A 21,885-nucleotide genomic window follows, 5' to 3' on the forward strand; every position below is an offset into this window, starting at 1 on the left:
TAATAGATGTCCCTTTTTTCCCCCAAATGAACATGTTAAAAAATTGGGTACTAAAATTATTTTTATTTCTTTGTGGACCCTTCTCTGGACATTCACATGTTTTAAGATTGGAGATGTTTCTAGTGGCTATTCTATAATTCAGCGTCCAAACATGGGTATGGTTTTAGAACAAATGATTCTGCTGCAACTTTGTTGTGGCCCCAAGAAATGGGAATGATACTGCTTTCCAAACACACCACACTAACATCGCCAAAGAGATCTTATTTTCATGAAGGTCTGTCTTGTCAAATACTAAAAGTAATCCCCCAGAGTGTACATGCATTGTATTTTGTTCTGTCTGTAAAATAGCATATTTACTTCATCTTCTTTTGTAAATGGAAACACCAATTCTTCCACAGACATCTAATACTTTAAAAGCAACTTAGGGAAAGATGGGCATTCAAAACATTATTTCCCCTGCTAATTTACTTTTGTTAAAACACACACACACACACACACACACACACACACACACACACACACACACAGAGGTTACTTCTCCAGCACCTTGCCTGTATGGTTCCCACCATTATGGTTATGGACATACCCTCTGAAACTGTCAACAAGCCCCCAATTAAATGATTTCTTCTACAAGTTGCCTTAGTCATGGTATCTCTTAATAGCTATAGAACCATAATTAACATAGCCAAATACTCAGATTCATGCAATGTTCGTGATCAAACCTAAGGTTTGTACATAGTAGCTGAGTGGTCTACCAACTTAGCTGAATCCCAAAGCCTATAATGAATTTCATTAAGCTAATTTAATGTTTTCAATCTGAAATCATGAAATCCACGCCACACTTTCATGCTTTATCCTGTATACCAGGAAGTATATATGCTTTATACCCAAGTCAGTGTTTAAAACTATTGTCACATTTTGATAATTGTAGATACTTATTTGGATTAATGACATTCTAGGACTCTGTTCAAGAAAGTCCCTTAGCTTTGGTCAGTCTGAGTTTTTATTATCTATTCTACATTTTTTCTAGTTCTGAGGTATTTGTCAAACTATTTGATACGATGAAGTCATGATTTCAACACCTATACAATAGGAGTAATAAGATATATTTCACAGTTATTGTGGAACTCTGGTAAAAATGAGTTTGTGGAATATCTACACAGCAAGAGAGCTGGGGATACTTTCTGAGTGAAAAGTGAAAAGAAGACACTTTTCTTGGCTACCTACATGTTGTTTATGGCCAGTACACTTACTTGAAGAATGGCTCTGAAAGCCAGGCTAAGGGTCACAGTCCTATGCACAGATACAGTGTTTTGATATGTACAATAGATTTGACCAGAACAGTGTATTTTGGAAGATGATGTCAGGAGGCCTCTTTGAGAATTCCTTGTGAGATAATGCTGTTTGTCTCAGATGTTAGCAGTAATAGAAATATGTCCTTGGATTTCCCTTTAAATAGTAGCCAAGGACTGGACTCCTTGTCAGTCAAGACTTGATTTTTGGATTGCTGGACTCCCTTGTTACTTTGGATTTAGGATAATGTTATGAATTAATATACATTCTGTTACGTTTATGCAATTATAACCATTGCTAAGGAAATGCTCAACATCATATCTGGCTCAGGAGTCTAGCTTGTGAATTAATGTATAATTCTAGGTATCTTAGAAAACATTTTACGAGAATTTGAATCTTTAAATAATGGACGTTTCTCTTGGAAGGGGTGGCTCACACCTTTGATACCAGTACTTGGGAGACAGAGGGAGGCAGATCTCTGAGATTTAGGCCAGCCTGGTCTACAGAGTGAGTTTTTGGACAGCCAGGGATACAGAGAAACCCAGTCTTCAAAAAAAAAGGGGGATATTTCATACATATGAATAGTAAACGTTACTATGATCTCAATTTCCTTTCTGAGTAAAATTCATAACCTTTCAAATGTATGTACATACATATACTTATATATATACATATATATATATATATATATATATACATTTATGGCAAATGATGTCAGACTTGCATAAAATGCATGACTAGGCTGAGACTAAGACGTGGGAAATGTCGACTTATGAAAGGGGGAGTTTGAAATTAACAGTCTCAAAATACTAATTCATGTTTTTTTTAATGAAAAAGTTATGGAATCAGATGTCTTACAAAAGAATGTCATAGAAGTAACACAAATGTGGTTTACTTATGAGGGGGAATTCATTTATAGGTTCATAGCTAGAGCTCAATGACCAGAGAATGTGTTATCCATTTCAAAATTTGAATTGAAGTTAGAGAAATTAGTGGCATTGCTAACAGTGAGCCCAGAGAGAAGGACATGGTCTAGGACATACTGAGGAATGTGTGCTTAATTATAAGTGCTTAATTGTCATTTGTGGGCTCTTATTTTCCATTCAAGTTTTTCAAAACCTCTACATTGGGGTTTTAAAATAAAAGCATTAACAGTACTTTATCTCCCCCTGAATATGCAAAGTTAAATTATAGTTTTTGTCTGAAATTGAGACATATTTAGGAATACATTAACATGTAACAAAGTTCTAATTATTAAATTCAGTTGGGCAAAGTACATCACATTCCTTTTCTTAAATGAACTCAAATGAATTGATAATTCAGTATGTCCTTACAATGGAAAGCTAAGGCAACAAATGACTTTGTACACTCATATACATATATGTGACACCTTCAATCAATCAATCACAGTTAAAAATTTATGAAGTTTATAGAATGCTGAAGACATGGGAAGAAGATAGAAATGAGGTGCTGGTTCAATGGTCTTTCACACTTATCACAGTTTCTCTTCTCAACTGTGTTCTGCTTGATTGTATTATTATTATTATTAATAATATTATTATTATGTGTATTCCTCTGAATAAACCAAATCTACATCATCATGTTCATTTTCTCTCAACAAGAGGGCCCTACCAGTTGTATGCTTTTTGGTTTTATTCATGGGTAGAATTCTTATTTGTATTTAACAAATAGAAACATTTGTTTACTGATCTAGGTTGACAATATGAAACATGGCAGGACAAACAAACATCTCAAACCCTTGACGTTTCTAATGAGGTCAGTAAGCTTGTGAAACAGTGACAAGGGCCTGGTTAGCAAGACTCCAGGTCAAAAAGCTGGAATCTAAGGAAAACAACTCTGCTGAGAAGATGTATTTTCCCCTGGCTCAAAGAAATCTTAAGGCATCCACAGATGCTACAGCATCCTTATTTGTTGTTATCAGAGGGGTGAATTAAAAAGCAACAATATTACTTCCTAGTAACATAGCCCTTTATCTGGATGCCTACAGGGACTGCTGGCTGCTCACTACACCCTTCCATTCAAATAGTTTTCAAATAGATACTTAAAAGAACATCTACTTCTATAAATTTCATAGAAACAATAACTAAAGAAATACTATACTACTATGAGAACACACAGGAAAAATGTTAGGTCTAAAAAGTTGTGTTAAACTTTAAGAAAGAAAACTAAAACATTACATGCAATTATGTATATTGTTCTCAGGGCTAGGGTTACAATTGATCTTAAAACATTCAAAAGTGTTTGACTGTGTTGAAAATAACAATTCAGACATTCAATCAGGCTCCTATGGATACGAAAACATCAGGGATGGAAAAGATGAATGCAACCTGGAAGTCTTTTATACACAAGTCAAGTCAGTGCAAGATAAAAACCTTTAAAATTCAGCAAAATTAAGCAGATCTTATGTTTCTATTTCTTAGGAAGAAAAACATCAAAACATCCATATGTTGTGAACTTTCAGGGCCAACTGTTTCTCTTTAAAATAATGAAAATATCTGGAGCGTTCTATATTTGCACTGAAGTATAGAATGCTGATTCTCCTGAGATTGTTTTCTCATGTGTAAAATCTAACCCTTATGTAGCTGTGAAGAAGACATGTAGCAGTGCTGGTGGAACTTCAAACTCTGGAGACAGAAGATTCAGATTCTTTCTACTTCTCTATTAGTTATATGAACCCTGACGGTAAGTAAGCTTGTAAAAACTTCAATATTTTTATCTGTAAGTTACAGTTAATGGCATCTATCCTATGCACTATGCTGTAGTGTAGAGATGAAATAACTGGAAATTAAACTAGTGCTAACTGATACCTAGCCCGTCTTAGTTATTCTTAGAAGAAGCAGCCACAGAAAATAATTCTCTATGATTTCTTGAGATAGTTACTCGTGTACCTTGGGAAAACGTTCTGACTGTATCCATCTAACCTAACCTAAATTGTACTTAAAGTGCCCATCAAAACCTTCTGTGTAGAAGATACAATATAACACTTTCAGGATGCTACTTAGGGCAGGATCACAGGTACCTTAAGACTTTTACTTCATCTCTACAATTTCAGTATCTTTTCTCAGGTCCATTCTTTGAAGTTATGTTATACTCCACACAAATGTAAGTGCTATCTGTCATTCATGCACTATTAACTCAGAACAGCCTACATGCTGTAAATGCACATTGCATCTACCTCATTATGGTTTGTAATATGTTTACATATACTTTTTCCATTGAGCTGAAAAGGAAGAGATGTGGGTACACGCTTATATTTCAAAGGTCCTCTGGGCATTCCATGTTTACCATGTTAAAATAAACATCACTTCTCTTATACATTTTTCTTATTTCTAATTAAAAAAAGATAAAACTCACTCACAAACTCACACATACTAAAAAGAAAAGTAGCTTTTTTATGTTTCTGGAACACAGTCACTGTACAATGTAGATGTCAGTGACAATCCTCCTTGAAGGAACTTAATGCATCCCTATGGATAGCTCTCAGGGCATGCACAGATCTTATTACTTCTTGCTGTCTCCTACTAAGTGGTTTTCTGCGAATGTCTGTGGACATCTGGGAACATGAGTGTGTGAATCTGTGAAGATCTATGGAACTCTATAATGTCAATGTGGATTTCTGTCAGGATTGAAAGTTATGTGTGATTTCTGCATTGGGGAACACTGTGAATGTGTCTACTTGGATCTCTGGGAAGGATTTTGGGGGTTTCTTTCCATGGAGTTCTGCAAAGGACTCTGTAGCAATCACCTTCTGTGGAGTAATCTGTTTAAGTCTCTGTAGAGATGTTTGCAGCTCTTATGTTTTGATCCATGAATGACTCTGGAATTCTGAGATGGTTTTCACTGGGACTTACTTTGTGGAGATTTTTGGTATCAGTGAGAATTACTGTAGAGGAGTCTGTGAGGTTCTCCAGGTCCATGGAATATCCACTATACTTGGCAGATATCCCCATTCCTCTTGCTGCCTGATCTGTTGATGCCACTTTCTCTAGCACTTGTCCACTAAGGAAGCAAGGACCCATTCCCAAGTCTTACTGAAGCCAAATGTGCCCATTGGGTTCATGATAGCACCCAGACATGGCATCCTTATGTTGCTGGCTTTACTCTGGTTTCTGAGACAACTAAGGAGTGTGTGGTCATTGATAAAGTGCCCACTCATGAGAGAAATGAGGGTTCCATATCCACTCCTAAAGAGATGCTGAGTTTCATATGTGGACTCTCACGAAGTGTGCTAGAACAGGCCCCAACTCCATATCCTTTACTTTGGTGGTACCTTATGGAAGAAAGTTTTCAGCCAGGGAATAAGTGACACTGTTAGAGCTGTATACTGTCAGGATTTGGTGAGCAGTAGTGCAGGGACCGTGAATTGGCGGCTCTTGTGTGCAGTTATCCCTGCTTGTTTCTTAAGAGAAGAGAGAGTAGGGCAAGCAAACTAGGGAGGAAGCTGAGTGAGTCCCAGGAAGGGACCCTTTTTGCCCTGCCCAGAGACCCAAAGAACACACTTATCCAAAGTCCCTTTCTTTGTGTGAGGCAGCCCTGTGAGATGGTGTGAGACAGTCCTGTGAGAAGGCCTGTGCTGCTCTCATGGGAAAGCAAGGGATGAAAGCCTAGAATGATGTGAGCATGCCCACAGTGCATCCCTTCAACCATTTTCAGGTGTCCTTTGCTGTGGCACTAAGATTGACATGAGTCTTAAAAGACCACCAGGCTGTAAGTGACATTCAGAATCCATAAATTCTGAAATTTCCAGCAGTTTACCTCTAGAATGGAGAAAGTAAGAGCATGCAGATTACTAGACCTGCTGTGAGGAAGCTGATCTTCATTCCTTGGATTTGTTTCAACTCCTTTAAAGCTAAAAGGCTCCTCCAGTCCAAGCTCAAGGGCCTGGGGTTAAGTCAAGGTGAATGACACAGACACTGATGTCCACAATCTAAACAGGGAGGGCAGGGGCTTCACATGAGTGGAAAGGTTTAGGGCATCCTCATGTTAAGCAGCCTCATGCTTGGCTCTAACCTTTTTGTTTCTACCTCCCTCCTTGGGCTAATCATGCAGAGGGGCGCTGCATATTGAGTGGACCAGAAGGAAGTACAAATGACCAGGCATCATGAGACCCTCAGCACGCATTCTCGCTGCCACACTCATGAAAGTTGTCAGTTCAATGCTGGCCACCATTCTGGCATTGAACGCTGACACATGACAGGGTGACACTGCTTTGTCATCCAGGCTGAGCTGGGAGGCCTGGAGAACTCATTTGGGTGGCAGCCACATTGAGTTGGTAGGGGCTCCTGAAAGTCCCCAGGTCCTTTCTTTCTTGGGAGGATATCCAGGGGTTATGGTTTTCCTACTTTGAAAAATGTAATCCCTGTACCTACTTGGTGACATTGGGCTGCTTCTTGTGAGTCTCTGTACACAGCTACATAATTTCATGTTAGAGCAAATCAGGAGAAAGAAATGGTAAAAGCTGGCCCTAAGGGTGTTATCTGACAGTGTTAATTTAGCACTCCCCAATCCTCAAGGCTTGTATGGGTCTTATCGTTTTGATTTATTATGTCCACATCACTCCTAAGTACTTCTTGTTTGTGTCTTGTAGGGTTGACAACCCCTAACCCCCCAAAACCTTTACTTCTGCTTCCATAATTACAGTATAATTAACAGTTGCTACAATGATGGAACCAGGAGATGGTGAGACATCAACTGCCACCGTCTCCTCTTAGAGGAGCCTATCCCCTCCAGAAACAGTACTGAGGTAGACCAGATGTAGCCATTTCCCTGTGGCCTAGAACTGTAGACACAACCTCCAGATAAAACACACAGAAAGTAATGAATGACTGAAAGTTTAATTACTTCACATTTAGAAAAGTACTTCTTTTCAATAATGTCCACTTCTACAGCGGGAGTGCCTAGGACAGTGAATAGGGGTCCCAGGGATACGTGGTGTCTGTTTTATTCCATGATAGATGGCGGCTTGCGACAAAGGTTGTCTCAACATCTGAACCCCGTTGCAAACTTAGGGCATCCATTTGTCTGCGGATGCTTGTCTGTGCACCTTGGGGATAACTTGTTGAACACAGCTAGTTTTTCCTTGTGTTATGTTTGATTGGAGAGTAGGAATTCTATGATGGCAGAAATGCCTACACACTGAAGCTATATTGGACCAGGTAGGGCCTGAGACTGGCCTGTTGGAGTGGTCAATGGATGGGGTAATTGAGATAGGCTTATTTGAGTAGTTAAGCTTGATGTTGTTGAGGTAGTCTTGCATGAGTGGTTAAGGCCTAGACTACTTAAGATAGGCCTGCTTGAGTGGTAAAGGATGCCAGATATTGAAGGTAGGCCTACTTGAATTTTCAAGGCCCGGAGTTGTAGAAGTAGTTCTGCTTGTGTTCTTAAGGCCTGGATTGTTAGAGGTAGGCCTGTTTGAGCCCTCATGACCTGCAGCTTTTAAGGCCTCCAGGGGTGTAGGTAGGTCTGCATGTGTTGTTAATGTCTAATGTGTTTGAGGAAGGCGTGTTTGTGTGGTCTATGCCTAGAGTTCTTTCAGTAGGCATCGTTGAGGTATTAAGGCCTGGAGTGATACAGGTGGGCCTATTTGAGTACTCATGACCTGGCATGCTTGAGGTAGGCTTGCCTGAGTTTTCTGGACCGGTAGAGGTGTAGGTAGGTCTGCATGTGTTATTAAGTTCTACTGTGGTTGAACAAGGCCTGTTTGTGTTGAGGCCTTGAATTGTGGAGGTAGGCCTGCATGAGTTGTTAAGGCCTGGGATGATCAAGGCAGAAATGTTTTTGTGGTTAATTTTTGGTGGGATAAAGTTAGACTGTTCTGCATGGTTAATGCGTGATGTGTTTGGCATGGGAGATGGCAATCCTGGCAGAGGTATGCTCTGTGGGGTCCCCAGTCCTTTTCAGTCACACTGAAGAGCCACTGTCTGTCTATATGGCATGGATGGAGCATATGCCACAGGATCAGGAGGATGAGATAGGTGGGAAGGTACCAGTGGTGGTGAACAGCATCTCCCTAGAGTCAAGGACTCTGGTGGTTGAGAGGCACTCCCAGGCATCTGTGACTCAATAGAAGCTGGGGGATTCAGAAGGACAGTTGACAAGATTTTAGAATCTTTGGACAGCAGTTGTTCCTTGAGAGGAACAGAGTACTCTGCTATGGATAAATCTGTGACCACAGATTCATCTATGGGCTGCCGAGGTGGCTGGTCAGATCTGGCAACTTCAGGGTTGGACACTTCAACTGAGGAATCTTGTCTTAAAAGCTGGCAAAAGCTGATAGTATTGACAAGCCTCCTTATGGTGCTGTAGGAGACAGGAAATGTAAATGCATCCAGGAGCATATGGGTCTGGAGTTTGGGCAAGCTAAGAGGGGAAGAACCCTGAAAGCCTATCAGTTTTCTGTTCCAACTCTGCTTTGTATAAGACTCTGTTGACTTAACCTCCAGGAATGTACCCATATCCCACCCATGCAGAGGTCCCTATTCCCTTGATAACCTTATGTCCTGGTTGGGGGTGATCACATAACTGGCAAGTAGTAAGTGGCCCCAAGTAATGGAGATGGCTCACCTGTGCAGAAGTGAAACCATTGCCTTGTCTTCCTTTGGTTTCTTCTGCTGCCTCTGTAAGCTGGAAATGGACACTGGGTTATGGTGGACTAAGGAGCGACCTGGTTTCTTACCAGACACTGAATGAAATGTCCCTTCAGAAGAAAAGAAAAGGGAAACAGGGGCTCAGGCAAAACAGGGCCTTCAGAGCAAAGCCTGGGTGGGCAGGAAAATGCCACAGGCCAGGTGCTTCCACTTCTAATGAATTCCATGGATGTCTTAACCTCCCTGTGGAGTGGTGGGAAGGACCAATGTTGGGAGAGAGGAGAATGTCTCTCAGAGAACTTTAACAACAACTTTGCCCTGAAATCCAGACAATGTACCACTTCCTTCCACACTGCCCCTCCCAGGCATCACCCAATCCTGGCCATCCAAGGCTTCATTCTGTGCACAGAACCTGGGAAGAGTCTTCAATTCTTGGTTCTTTCCAAGGATCTGCCTCCTCCATGGTTCTGCATCTCATTTGGTGTTATCACTCAGGCACAGGGGGATGAGACACCTTTTCAGGGCAAAAAATCAGCCTACATTTCTTGATCCTGATTTTCTTCCTGGTATTGCTGTGAGCCCTCCTCTCCAACTGACAGCGAGAGAGAGACAGCACATGCAGCTCCATCCTCTTATCCACAATGTGGGCGAATATGTGTTCATTTCCTCTTAGAAAAATCAAATTGGGAATATCTCTGTGAGAGCCACCATGAGTGTCACTGGTCAGGGTTCTGCAGAGGAAGCAAAGGATCACTCATGTCCTGGAGCTCATCACCCCTTCATGTCAGCTCCATGGACCCTATAAGGTTGTATGTTAAAGGGGGACATATGAACCTTTCTCAGAACCTTTCTCTTCTCAGAGGTCCCTAACCGTCCCAGGCACACCACCCATGACCACAGTCTCACAGGGCTTCTCCCAAGCATGGATGGTGAGAGAGCAGATGTCTTGAAGTCCGCTGTCTCCATGCCCCACCTGCCAGTTCTGAGGCGATGGGATTCTACTGTTGGCTGCAATCCCATTTCAGCTACCACCCTATTTGATTTGGAAAGTGGAGCCTATAAAGGGAAAGAGGGGGAACTCTTCTCTGTTGTTTGGGGCTAAGCCATTCTTACCTTTTTGGCAGTGATCCTTTCTGCCTCTGTAGTTGAAAGTGCATTAGGGGGAAGGAAGGGTAATAAGAGATGAAAGATCCCCAACCCACACACAAAAGCTAGGATCATGTCCATTGCCAAAGTGATGAAGCTGGGTGTCAGCCATGAAGTATCAAAGCTTTCCAGAAGAGAGAGAAAATTCTCCATCTGAATTGTACTGTTTCTCTCAAGCAACTGAACCCCTAGAGTTCCTTCTGGGAGTGGGTAGCTGGGCCCATGCCTGCATCACAGAGCTCTTGTCTCCATGTCACAATGGCTTCAGAATGTGGGGTGGGGAGGTAGGAAGAGGTGACAGAGCAATCATTTTCCTAACCTGTCATCCTGTAAAGCCTATGTGTATGTTTTGAATTCCACCTGCATGTGCTGTCAGAAATCGAGTCCTGTCCATTTTCAGTCCTTCCCTTACCCACAGAGCAGGCCTTGTCCATGTTCTATGGGCTTTTGATACCTCAGATTAGTTTCCAGTGACATGCCTCTTCCAAAATACCACACCACGTGATCCCTCCTAAAATCGAGGCCAAGCATTCAAACATATGCACCTATGGGGTTTTATTCATACCACTGCATTCCATTCTCTCTGTATCAGAAAGCAAATTCACTTAGTCAAACTTTAAAAGTCCCCATAGTTTTTCAGTCTCAACCTTATTCCAAAGTCCAAAATCCCTTCTCAGATCCATACAATCTTTCAATTGTAACCTCACATGAAAGCAAAACTCAAGTTTCAACATACCATGTTACAAAATTCACATTCCCATTTGAAAAGAGAGAAAAGTGTAAGGTTTAGTGAGGAAATAGTGTAGTACAGCACAACAAACCCAGGAAGGCAAACTCCAAACTCCTCATTTTCCTGTTTTATGTCAAAGGCTCTTTACCTCTCCTGTTCCTGTCTGCCTTTTTTACTTCAATGGACTTCTTTCTCTTGAGATGGTGCTATTCTCTCTTAGCAGCTTTCATTGGCAGATATCCTGTGACTCTGGCATCTTCATTACCTTTGGGTCTCCAGTGAAATCCAGGCTTCACCTTCACAGCCTCACTAATGGCATCCCTATGATTCTATGCAAGGTACATCCCTGACAGATGCTGGCCTCAGCAGCTTTCCTTAACCACAGAGGATGATTCCACAACCCCTTCACACATGTTTCCTTCATGAATGTAATGCCAGAACCATATGACCAATGTTTTCAAGTTCTGCTGCCTGCTTAGGATTAAACCTGGAATCAGCGACCCTACTTGAATTGTATTGGCATAAGCCTGGATTTGCTGTTGCTCTTTAGGGACAAGTCATCCCTCAAGGACATTTCTTCTCACAAATTGCAGGATTAGGAGGGTAGGATCTGCCCCGAGTGTACCACTACTTTTATTCCTTTTCTCTTTTTGTTTTCAGTACCAATTAAGGCTCCAACATTAAATGTTTGTGCTGTTTTTCTCCTCAACCTGTAAATTTGTATTTTCTTTTGCCCTGCCTGCTCTTTTTTATTGTAGATCTACAGAGCATTGATCTATAAGTACCACATAGTGGAGTCAATGTTTTGAAATATTCTCTGCCTAGTAAAATTTATGAAATCAGTTCAAAGCCTTTAAATTTAACTTCAGGCAGATTCTTTGGGCAAGGACAGAAAGCACCCATGGTTTTGCCAAAATATCACAAGAACCATCTCTATCCTGGAAGCTGATACCATTTCCTCTGGATTCTATTGACCTGGGCCTCTATAGTGCACATTGCACTCAGCACTACTGTCTTTGAAGTTCATACTAGGACTTCCCTTAAAGTTTACAGCATTCAGCCACTTTCCTAGTGCAAAGTCCAAAAATCTTACACATGCCTCAAAAAAACCCATCATGGTCAAGTGTGTACCAACTGCTGCCTTAATTACTATTCTATTGCTTTGAGGAGACACCATGACCAAGGCAACTTACAAAAAGAAGAGTTCATTGAAGGTTGTAATTTTAGATGGTGAGTCCATGTCCATCATAATGGGGAGCATGGCAGCAGGCAGGCAAGCATGGTGCTGAATTGGTTGTTGAGAGATTACATGTGATGGAAAAGCAAGGGGCCAAGGAGAGTGGACCCCAGGAGAGGGAATGGTGTGAGCTTTAGAAACTTCTAAGCCCAACCCCAAAGACACACCTCCTCCAACAAGGCCACACCTCCTAGTCCTTCCCAAACAGTTCCTCCTAACTGAGGAACAAGCATTCAAATACATGAGACTATGGGGCTGTTCTCATTTGTAGCATCACAACAGTGATATTTTTGACACTGAGACTACATAGCAAGTAGGGAAGAGCTGCCATCTTCCTAATGTGAGTCTTCTTATCTTTTTAACATGAGGCAGTTTCCTCTGACTCTTTCAGTCACAGTTTTCTGTCATTCCTCACATGGTCCTGAGTGTATTTTTAGATTTTTATCTGAATGCTGAATTTGGGGTTTATTATCATCTATGTTTTGAATTTCTTTATTTCAAATGTTCATAGAAGGAGAAGACCATTTTTATACATTAAACTTTCAAATTTATAGCTTTGGTGTGGTCACTTATTCCTTCAAGATGTTTTCTAGTTAATTGTATTAGATTCTTGCTAGACAATTTTGTTGTCTGCAAAAGAGAAATCTTCTTTTCTCCTTTACAAATCTGTGTGACTTTTCTTTCATTTTCACTTCCTTGGTTCACCAACTCTGGGTTCCAGTGTGATGTTGAAGGAGAGTTTCTTTTTTCTCTCTTTTCTTTTTCAGTGAGAGATTTTTTTATTACTTTAATTTTAAATAGCTTGCTTCACAAGTCAATCCCAGTTCCTTCTCCCTCCCCTCTTCCCACATCCCCTCCACCATCCCCCCAGCCTCCCAACCTATCGCCATTTCCTTCCACATAGGAGATATCTAGAGTCTGTCATTTCACTCAGGGCAAGGGTCCAGGCACTCCCCTCAGAGTCCAGGCTGAGAGAGCGTCCCTCTTTGTGTTATGGACACATGAAGTCCATTTGTATGCCAGGGATAAACACTGATCTACTGCCAAGAGCCCCAAAGGTTGCCCAGGCCTCTTCACTGACTGCTCACACTCAGGGAGTCTGGATCAGTCCCATTCTGACTTCCTAGCTATTTGTCTGGGGTCCAGGAGCTCCCCTTTGTTCAGATATGTTGTCTCTGCTGGTTTTGCCAGCCCAGTCTTTGCCAATTTGCTCATCACTCCTCTCTTTCTGTCACTGTGTTCCATGGGTTCAGTTCAGTGTTTAACTGTGATTGTTTGCCTCTGCTTCCATCAATCACTGGATGAAGGTTCTAGGATGGCATATAGTGTAGACATCAAGTTCATTATCAGGAATGGGCATTTAAGGTGGTCTCTCCACTATTGCTTAGCTTGCCAGTTGGTGTCATCCCTTTAGATCACTAGAGGTCTCAGTGGTGCCAGATCTGTCTTCTAACCTATGACTCTCTCTTTTATGGTATTTCTCATCCTGTTCTCCTCCTATTCTATCCCCCACTCAAACTTCCTGTTCCCCCATGACCTACTCTCTCTTCCTCTTCTTCGCCTCTCTTCTTCCCAGCTCCCACTCCCCCCCCCACCTCTTGCCGTGTTACCAATCTGTTCAGGAGATCTTGCCTCATTCCTCTTCTCTTGGCTACCATGCATATCTCTCTTAGGTTCTTTCCTGTTTCCCAGACTGAAAGAGTTAAGTCAACATTTTGAGATTTCAAAAGGCATAGATAACACACTATTTCAAATGAGTATAGAACATCTAAGGGGAAGAAAGTTTCAGTCAGTTTTCTAATGGTCTTAGTGACCCAGCCCCCGTGAAAGGGTCATTTGACCCCCTCAGTGGGGTCATGACCCACAGGTAGAGAAACCATTTTACTGGACTGTCAAGTTGACACTTAAAATAGTCTGGTGTAGGAAGAATTCAGGTCAGTTTCCGTTCAGGTGTCTCTGAGCTTTGTTCTGAATGCATGGTCTCTTTAGCAATTGGGACTTACCTTCCACCCCTGGGAGTATGTTTGGGTAGCTGGGGCAACGGCAGTAGTCTATGTTTGAGGAGTCTCTTGGACACCTCTGCCTAGTAATTCAAAAGAGGGCTTCTAATGTTTCATTTTCAGATTTTTGTTAGATGGTCTTTGAGTCCTGGAGGGAGCATCACCAGCCCCAGTGAGAAAAATTCATTACAACCATATACGTATATTCATACACAGAATTACACATTATCTTTTTTAGGTAAATCATTAATAGTATCATTACTGGTGCCTTTTTCAGACATCCTTGTTATTTACCTCCCTCTCTCCTTCTTCTATATTTACCACTCTAAAGAGTCCCCTTTTCTTTATTTCTCCTGTCAGATCACTTGTATCATGCATGCTTACAAAGGAGGGAGGCATCCAACAGTCCTACATATCTATGATGCCCATGAATCACATCAATAGCAAGCAAGGGTGTGCATACTTTGGTGGTAACCGACAGCTCTGCAATTGGACTCAAGACCCTCCCAACAAGAGAGAAACCATACCAGGTACTAGAAACCTAGGCAATTATGTATTACAAGTGAAGTAATGGTGATTGGAGGAGAATCTATAACCACTAATTAGTAAACCAGCATAGTCCCTGACAACTATCTGTAAATGTTTGTCCATATACTCAAAGGTGTGTTACCCTCATCAAGGAAACTTCTCTTTGCAAGAAATGGAGACAACTGTGGAAAATCACAATCAATCAAAATGCAGAGTTGTAGAGCTCAGGGCCAATGGATATATCTACAAAATATCCCACATTTAAGGCTCAAGAAACGTTGCAGAAAGATTGCAAGAGTCAGAGGATCAGAGAGTTTTCTGTGAGACTGTGTCTCCTAGAATGTGAGAACCAACACTCAACAAAAAGTCTCACCAACATTAGTGCCTAAACATGAGCTGAACAACGATGACACCAATGAACATGCCAAAGTAGATGGGGAAAAGCCCATTAGGTCTCAATCCTACATAAAGAACCATAGGCAACAGAGGAAAGTTGGGGGAAGGAGAGGTGGTCTTCTCCAGGAAAGAGCACACTACTTGGTTCTCAAATGCCAAATGGTCATCTGCCCAAAAAACACGGACACTAAGCATCATATAGACTGAACGGGTTACATTTAGGAATATAGATACATTTACAGATGCATATATGCATGTGATACCTGTAAAAAAATAGTGCCTGTGGATTTGAAGGAGAGCAGGTAGGCCATGTTTTAGAGGGAGACAAGGTGGAAAAGTAAATATATTTTAGTAAAAAATGAAAAAAGAGAATTTTGCTTGTATAGAAATAGTAGGATCTTTGAAAGAAATGACTGTTTCCAAAGCCAATCTTTGGATGCTAATAAAGTAGGTAATTAAAGTAGAAAAATAGAAGAACCAGTCTATCAACCAGCACAATAATGGAGATTACCCTGACTGGCTTGTGAGTTTAGAACCAGCCTTTCACCCCTGTGTCAGGCCAGACTTCTGCTTGCCATTGTTGGGATCTCCTGGCCTGGGGACTGCAGTCAGGTCAACTCGCCCCAGGGGGACCAAAGTATTCAGAGTCTGCTGACATCACAGTGCTATTCCCACCTCTACTCACCAGAAGAGGGAGTATCTGGGAGCTGCCTGCAACCATCCTGAGACCTATGTGAACATCTATGCCCCAAATACAAAAGCAACCACATTAGTGAAAGAAAGATTATTAAAACTTAAATCACACATAAAACCTCACACACTTATAGTGGAAGATTTCAACACCCCACTCTCACCACTAGACAGGACCATCAGACAGAAATTTAACAAAAAACAAAAGAACAAACAGAAGTTATGACCCAATTGGGTTTAACAGATATCTATAGAACATTCCATCCAAACAGAAAAGAATATACCTTCTTCCCGGTGCCACATGGAACCTTCTCTATAATTGACCACATATTCAGCAACATGGCAAACCTGAACAGATTAAAAATTAGATTGGAATAACCCTTTATCTTATCAGACCACCATGCTTTACAGTTAGAATTCAACAACAACACAAATTGCAGAAACCCTACAAAATCATGGAAATTGAACAATGTGCAATTGTACCATTCCTGGGCCAAGGAAGGGATTAAAAAAAAAAGAAATTAAAGACTTCCAAGAATTCAATGAGAATGAAGACACAACTTACCCAAACTTATGGGACACTTTGAAAGCAATACTAAGAGGAAAGTTCAGAGCACTCAGTACCCACATGAAGAAACTGGAGAATAGTCACATGAGAGAATTAACAGCATGGCTAGGTGGTGGTGGCACATGCCTTTCATCCCAGTATTCAGAAGGCAGAGGCAGGCAGATCTCAGTGAGTTTGAGACCAGCCTGGTCTACAAGAGCTAGTTCCAGGACAGTCTTCAAAGCCACACAGAGAAACTCACCCTGGCATCTATTCCATGGAGGAGTAGATGCCAGGGAATAATAAAGTAGAAACAAAGGAAACAATACACAGAATCAATAAAACAAAATGTTGGTTCTTTGAGAAAATCAGCAAGATAGACCAACCTTAATCCAAACTAACCAAAAGGCAGAGAGAGAACATGCAAATTAGCAAAATCAGAAATGAAAAGGGGGACACAACAACAGACACTGGGGAAATCCAATTCAAAATTTTTAGGAAACAGATTATTTTCTGAATAGATATCACTTACCTAAATCAAGAACAGATAAGCAATGTAAACAGACCTATAACCCCTAATGAAATAGAAGCAATCATTTAAAGTCTCCCGACAAAAAAAAAAAAAAAAGCTCGGGGCCAGATGGTTTCAGCACAGAATTCTAGCAGAAATTCAAGGAAGACATAATATCAATACGCCTCAAATTGTTTCACACAATAGAATCAGAAGGTTCACTGCCAAACTCTTTTTATGAGGCTATAATCACCTTGGTACCCAAGCCACACAAAGACACAACTAGGAAAGAGAGCCACAGACCAATTTTCCTCATAAATATTGCTGCAAAAATACTCAATAAAATACTGGAAAATTGAATCCAAGAATACATCAGAGAAATCATCCATCATGGACAAGTAAAGTTCATCCCAGGGATGCGGGCCTGGTTCAACATATGAAAATCCATGAATATAATCCACCATATAAACAACCTGAAAAGGGAAATCACTAGATGCTGAAAAAACCTTTAACAAAATCCAACACCACTTCATGATAAAGGTCTTGGAGAGATCAGGGATAACAGGAACATAACTAAACATAACAAAAGCAATATACAGTAAACCAACAGCCATCCTCAAACTAAATGGAGAGAAACTCAATGTAATTCCTCTAAAATCAGGAATAAGAAAAGGCTGCCCACTTTCTCCATATCTTTTATATATTGTATTGGAAGTTATAGCTAGAGCAATAAGACAACAAAAGGAGATCAAAGGGATACAAACTGAAATGGAAGAAGTCAAACTTTCACTATTTGAAGATTATATGATAGTTTACATTAAGTGACCTGAAAACTTTACCAGGGAATGCCTACAGCTGAAAAACACCTTCAGCAAAGTGGTATTATACAAGGTTAACTCAAAAAAGCAGTAGCCCTATTATATACAGAAAATAAATGGGCTGAGAAAGAAATCAGGGAAACATTACCCTTTACAATAGCCAAAAATAACATAGAATAGCTTGGGGTAAGGCTAACCAAACAAGTGAAAGTCCTGTATAGCAAGAACTTTGAGTCTTTAAAGAAAGAAATTAAAAAGATACCACAAAATGGAAAGATCACCCATGCCCTTAGATAGGAAGGATCAACATAGTAAAAATGGTAATATTGCCAGAAGCAATCTAGAGATTAAAAAATACCCATCACAATTCCGGGACAATTCTTCACCGACATTGAAAGAATGATACTGACCTGTATATGGAAAAATAAAAGACCCAGGATAGCCAAAACAACCCTGTACAATAAAGGAACTTCCTGAGGCATGACCATCCCTGACATCAAGCTTTATTACAAACCTGTATACCTTAAAACTGCTTGGTATTGGCACAAAGATAGAGCTGTAGGTCAATAGATTTTAATTGAAAACCCTGATATTAATACACACACTTATGAATACCTGATTTTTGACAAAGAGGATAAAATTATACAATGGAAAAAGAAAGCATCTTCAACAGATTGTGCTGGCATAACTGAATGCTGGCATGCAGAAGACTGCAAATAGATCCATATTTATCACCATGCATAACACTTAAGTCCAAATGGACCTCAACATAAACCCAGCCATATTGAACCTCTTAGAAGAGAAAGTGGGAGGTACCCTTAAACAAATTGGTATAGGAGACTACTTCCTGAACATAATAACAGTCACCGAGACACTGAGCTCAACAACTGATAAATTGGAACACTTGTAACTGAGAAGCTTCAGTAAGGCAAAGGACACAGTCAACAAAACAAAACAGCAGTCCACAGAATTCGAAAAGGCATTCAACTAACCCCACATCTGACAGAGGGTAGATTTCCAAAATTTACAAAGAACTCAAGAAGCAAGTATCCAAAACACCAAAGGATCCAATTAAAGAGTGGCGTACAGACCTAAATTGAGAATTATCAGTAGAGGAGCCTAAAATGGCTGAGAGACACTTAAGAAAGTGCTCAACATCCTTAGCCATTAGGTAAATGCAAATCAAAACAACTCTGAGATACCATTTTGCACCTGTCAGAATGACTAAAATCAAAAATACCAGTTCAAGCTGAAGAGTATGTGGAGAAAGGGGAATACTCCTGCACTGCTGGTGGGTGTGCAAACTCATACAGCCACTTTGGAAATCAATATTCAGCAATTCCATTCTTAGGCATATATCTAAAAGATGCACATTTGTACAACAAGACATATGTTCCACTATGTTCATAGCAGCATTATTTGCAATAGTCAGAACCTTGAAACAAACTAGATGGCCCTCAACTGAAGAGTGGATAAAGAAAATGTGGTACATTTACACCATGGAGTACTATTCAGTGGGAAAAGAAAAACAATGGGATCTTTAAATATGAAGGCAAATGGATGGAACTAGAAGAAACCATTCTGAATGAGGTAACATAGTCACAAAAAGACAAACATGGTATGAACTCACTCATATATGGATTTTAGACATAGACCAAAGGATTAACAGCCTACAATCCATACTTCCTGAGGATCCTAAAAGAGACATACATGGTCCCCTGGAGAAGGGGAAAGAGACAAGATCTCCTCAGTAAATTGGGAGCATGAGGAAAGGGAAGAGGGAATTAGTAAAAAGAGGTGAGAAGAGGAGGTCGGAGGAAGACATGAAGGAGCAGGAAGACTGAGTAGGGGGAAGAATAGAGGAGAGAAAGAAAAGAGATACCATAATAGAGGGAGCCATTATAGGTTTAAAGAGAAATCTGGCACTAGGGAAATATCCAGAGGTCTACAAGGATAACCCCAAGTAACAATTTAAGTAATAGTGGAGAGGTTACCTTAAACACATTTGAATATCCTGTGATTGATGACTACATTGTATGCCATCCTAGAGCCTTCATCCAGTAGCTGATGGAAGTAGAAGCAGACACCCACAGCTAAACACTAAGCTGAACTCCTGGAATCCAGTGGAAGAGAGGGAGGAGTGATGAGCAAAGCAGTCAAGACCAGGCTGGATAAACCCACAGAAACAGCTGACCTGGACAAGAGGGTGCTCATGGACCCCAGACTGATAGTTGGGAAACAAGTATAGAACTGACCCAGACCCCCTGAACATGGGTGTCATTTAGGAGGCCTCAGTAATCTTTGGGGTCTCTTAGTAGATCAGTATTTATCCCTAGGGTATGAATGGACTTCCAGAGCACATTCCACATAGAGGGATACTGTCTCCTCGTAGACACATAGGGGAGGACCTACGCCTTGCATCAAATGATGTGACAGACTTTGAAGATACCCAGTGTAAGGCCTCACCATCTCTGGGGAGCAGAAAGAGGATAGGATAGGGGTTGGCCATGGGAAGAGGAGAAGGAAAGGGGGAGGGAACTGGGATTGACATGTAAAACAAGCTTGTTTCTATTTTAAAGTAAAAAAGGAAAAAAAAGAGCCAGCCTTTCCCACTGATAAATCCCTTTTGCTTGTTCCATATAATACTTACTTTTAGATAATCTCTAATATTTTATTGAGGTTTTTATCTATCCCCAGCTTTCTTGATTATGTTTATGTCCAGATTTGGTATGGGGCAATGCTGACTCCATAGAATGAGCTAGGAGGTTACATCTTATTTTGTCTTCTGCACAGAGCTAAGTTTCCTCCTTAGTTGTACTGTCATGTTCATTAGAAGTGTACCTGGGTCTAGTGCTTTCTGTTTCTGTTTCTGTTTCTGTTATGGGCATACTTCTATTCAGGCTGTCATGTTAATTCTTGCATACTGGTCTTTCCAAACTGTTGATCCATGTCATGTAGTTTTCTTAATTTGGGGCATGGGGTAGTTCACAGATTGCTTTCTTATTCCTGCCATGCCCACAATATCAGCACTGGTATCCCTTGCTTAATCAGTGATCTGGGTCTTCTTGGAGCTGGAGTAGTTAACTGAACCATGATGTTTGTTTCTGTGAGTTATGACTTCAGCAATGGTAATTTGAGTATCACTCAATGTCTTGGTTATGTATTCTATTGCTGTGAAAAACCATCATGACCATGACAAACAGTTCTTATAAGGGAAACATTTAATTCGGTTGGCTCACTTAAGGTTTCAGAGGTTCAGTCCATTATCATGATGGCTTGCAGGCAGACTTGATGCTGGAATGTTGACTGGGAGTTCTATATCTTGCAGACAACAGGAAGTCAGCTGAGACCACTGGGCAGTATCCTGACCATAGGAACCCTCAAAGTCTGCCCAACAATGACACACTTCCTCTAATAAGGCCATACTCACTCCAACAAAGCCACACCCCCTAAGAGTGCCACTTCCTCTGAGATTATGGGGGCAAATTACATTTAAAGTGCCACACATGATATACCACATTCAAAGTAAAAATTTTCTTTGATTTTTTTGAGACAGGGCTTCTCTCTGTAGCTTTATAGACCTCGAACTTACCGAGCTCCTCCTAATTCTGCCTCCCGAGTGCTATGATTCATGGCATGTGCCACCACATCCCGGCATCAAAGTAAAATAATGTATTATTAAATATAATATTACTTGACATTTTATTTAAATACCTTTCCTAAAATATGATACTTTTATTTTCATTGTTTGTTGCTTATATAATAGGTTAGTTGTGAATTTAAAATATCTTGTCTTAACATTTACAGTTGTCTTGTAAAAATATTTACATGATTATTTATGTGTGTGTGTGTGTATATATGTGTGTCAGCTTATGTGCATCACTTACGTGGAGTCCCCAAAAGAGTTCAGAAGAGGGCATCCGATCCTCTGCAACTGGTGTTACAAGCAGTTTGAGTCTCCATGTGGGTGCTGGGAACCAAACTTGAATCCTCTATAAGAGCAGTAAATGCTGTTAACCACCAGGGGCTCTTTCTAGTCCCTTTTTAAAACAGGTATGGGTGCTGAGGATGTAGTTCTGCTAGTTGAATGTTTGCCTCGTGTGCATGAAGCTTTAGTGTTCCATCCACAGTGATGCATAAAACTTGGTGAGGCAGTGCACATTTGGGTTACCTAGTAGGTAGGAAGATCAGAAGTTTGAGATCATTTTCTGCTACACAGCATTGGCTATATGAATCCCTGCCTAAATAAAGTCTTCCACATTCTAGTACTGCTCCAGTAATGGGAAGACCTCCACCTCCAAGAGATAATGGACTGAGGATGCTGAACTGTACTGCCTCCTTTTGGGCACCAGAGGGCGACGATAAAGACGGAGAAATCCAAC

General features: G+C 40.8%; 1 long non-coding RNA gene across 1 annotated transcript in view; it reads left to right on the top strand.

The window, feature by feature from the left end:
- The window catches only part of LOC121138855, a 31,173-nt gene extending 9,288 nt beyond the window's left edge, over positions 1 to 21,885 (top strand). The window contains exons 2-3 of the long non-coding RNA XR_005875727.1: positions 3,897 to 3,996; positions 21,770 to 21,885. This is a non-coding gene — a long non-coding RNA (uncharacterized LOC121138855). The remainder of the gene's footprint in view (positions 1 to 3,896; positions 3,997 to 21,769) is intronic.

Source organism: Mesocricetus auratus, unplaced genomic scaffold (genome assembly GCF_017639785.1).
Source record: "Mesocricetus auratus isolate SY011 unplaced genomic scaffold, BCM_Maur_2.0 Super-Scaffold_6730, whole genome shotgun sequence".
NCBI lineage: Eukaryota > Metazoa > Chordata > Mammalia > Rodentia > Cricetidae > Mesocricetus > Mesocricetus auratus.